Source organism: Vanessa atalanta, chromosome 28, assembly GCF_905147765.1.
Source record: "Vanessa atalanta chromosome 28, ilVanAtal1.2, whole genome shotgun sequence".
NCBI lineage: Eukaryota > Metazoa > Arthropoda > Insecta > Lepidoptera > Nymphalidae > Vanessa > Vanessa atalanta.
In genome coordinates, this window is record NC_061898.1 from 2,486,017 (window position 1) to 2,489,116 (window position 3,100).

A 3,100-nucleotide genomic window follows, 5' to 3' on the forward strand; every position below is an offset into this window, starting at 1 on the left:
CTTATACGTTTAAACGTATACTCAACGGACTTGTCAAGCAAATCGAATGAACTTTGACGTATTCGGTTCGCAGTGGCACATAATATAGCTCTGTCTCGTTCACACGGCACGATGTTCACACGTTTTTTATCGAATAGCAACCGAAGAAGCGTTTAGTACTACCTGAGCGTCTTTTGGACGGGTGGCACGTATTTTATGTTTGATTTGGTTTGATATTCAAAATGGTTGAGGAATCTTCTATAGACAACGAACTATTAATTTCTTTAGTGGAACAATGTCCCGTTTTATGGGATAAAACTTTGGAACTTTATAAAAATCGCGTCGCAACTCAAGCGGCTTGGAAGGGAATCATGGTAATAATTGATCCTAATTTTGAGACAAAGGAAGAAAAAACAAGACAAGCCTTAGGTATGTATATTTTATTACTAATAATAAAAATTGAGTTACAACATATTTTAACTTGCTCTGCTTAGTTCTAAATGTATTCGTTTTGCCATGGGACTGCTCCTTCGTTTGATAAAAAATAGTGACTAAAAATGGACCTTACGCTGTTTGCTTGAACATTTCGAACTGCCGTACTTTGAATATTTTCAAATAATGAAGGATTTGCCACATCTTCAAAATTGTGTCCATCATTTTCACGAACATAATTGTGTAATACAATGCATGCTTTTATGATTTCTGTCAATAAACTTGGTGAAACATCAATAGCCCTATGTAGAATTCTCCATTTTCCCGCTAAGATACCAAAAGCACACTCCACGTACCTCCTTGCTCTGCTCAGGCGGTAATTGAAGATTTTTTTACGTAAATCTAAATGTGTTCCTCCAAAAAGGCGTAGTAAATTATTATGTAGAGCAAATCCCTCAACACCAATAAATACGTAAGGTGTACTTTCTCCACCTTCAAATAATGGATTTGGTTTGGGTATATTCAACGAACCATCATTAAGTTTTTTCCACAAGACGGAATTTTTCAAAATGGATGAGTCACAATCTTTTCCGTATGATCCTATGTCTACATATATAAATCTGTATTCCGAATCAACCACCGCAAGTAGCACAATTGAAAAATAATCTTTATAATTGAAGTACATGGATCCACTATGAGGAGGCTTTAAGATTTTTATGTGTTTTCCGTCAATTGCACCTAAACAATGAGGGAAATTAGTCTTTCTTTCAAAACCTTCCACTATTTTTATCCATTCACTTTCTGTAGAAGGCCTTTGAAGATATTCTCCCTGAAGGACATGCCATAGAGTCCAGCAAACATCCCAGATGATACCACTTATAGTCGATACACCAACTTTGTATGAATAGTGTAAATCTTTCATGGAGCACCCCGATGCTAAAAACCTGAAAAAAAATATATATGTACAGTCAACAGCACGTCCCTCTATACAGATCCAATATAAACTGACACGCGGCATCATTACACAGACTGGTTTGACAAGATCAGTTTATAATGGAGGTGTAAAGAGGGACGTGCTATTGTCTGTACCGTATTACTTTTTTGATTACCGTTTTTGTTTGTCTTTTACAGCTAAAATGATTATTCAACGGTGGACTCATATAAGAGATAATTATAATCGATCGTATAAAAAGATAAAAGATCAGAAAAGCTCAGGAAGTGGCACCAAAACAGCAAAGCCTTATGTATATAGTAAACAGTTATCTTTTCTGCAGAAAGTAATAGAACCTAAAAAGACAGTAAATAATGCTACTACCGAAAATAACAACACGGAATCCAATAATAAAACAGAATCCGAAAACCAGAAAAAAAAAATCTGAGGACGGAAATGAAACATTGGAAACAAACTCTATAGAGACACATGACACAATGGCGGCAAAGAGCCCAATACCTAATCGTGTACCTAAAAGATCTCTAAAGAATATGATTAGTCCTGTAGATGCGAAGATGATGAAATTTATGGATTCTTATTCGAATAACGAACCTAAAACAATGAATCGGCATCTTTCATTTTTTTATGGGACATTACCATCCTTAGATAAGTATGACGATGATGAAGTCCTTGAATTCCAAATGGGTGTGTTACAGTTAATGAAAAAAATTAAAAACAGTCGCCAAATTCGTGAATCGTCGTCTTTCAATCTGTCATCAGTTCACAGAGGATATTTTACACAACAATACCAAAATAGTAATATACAAGAAGCTACAAATTCTATTAGTACAAATATGACTACAACGACTTCTCTTCAAAGTCCAGCCTCTGTAGAATTAACTACAGCAGCTTCTCTTCAAAGTCCGTCTTCTGTCGAATCCTGCTATTCTAACTACACGGATATTGATAACAATGTCTTTTAATACGAAACACGAATATACCATAGTAAAATTGATCAAATTTTTATATTTTTTTAATTATAATTATCATTAATAAAACTTAAATAATCACAACCTGTGTATTTTTATTTGTGTACTTACCTTAAACAGATGGCTAATTTCATTTTAGTACTAATGCATTTCCGCATATTCGTATTTGATTTTGGTAGGCTTGAATTTTCCAGTCGAGTTAATAACTTTTCAAATCATTCAACAGACATTCGAAAGTAATTAAAAAACTTTTTTTCGTCGTTTCTAAGATTTTCGAATAATTTTTCAAATGTGATCGTTCGCACAGATTCTTGATTAATAGGATGTACCCAAAACCTTCTGTTTTGTCGGCGGCGAGACCGTTGGCGCCTACGATACCAATATAAAAGTACACCCACGCGTGGATCCATCAGTGACGTCTACTCGCTGTGACAACTGTGTGAAGACTGCGGCTATTCGTCTTTTACACGAATGATAATTTACCGTGTGAAGACCCGGATGATTGTACGTTAAAAAAACGAATACGAAAAAAACGTGCAGGACAATGCCGTGTGAACGAAGCCTTATAATGAATCAGAACCAAATGAAGAAATTATTTACAATATTAATAGTGAATCTCAAATAGAAGATAATTCTAATGATAGTACAACAATTATCCAAAGGCAAAAACCCAAAAGTTCAAAGGTTCGAGATAAAGATTATTGCTTTTACTGTGAGTCATTTGTTTTAAATTTTGCTCGTCATTTACTCCGACACCATATTTATGAAA

At 34.6% G+C, this 3,100-nt stretch overlaps 1 pseudogene; it reads left to right on the forward strand.

The window, feature by feature from the left end:
- The first annotated feature begins 221 nt into the window (after window positions 1-221).
- On the forward strand, window positions 222-2,325 carry LOC125074517 (annotated as a pseudogene).
- The last annotated feature ends 775 nt before the right edge of the window (window positions 2,326-3,100 follow it).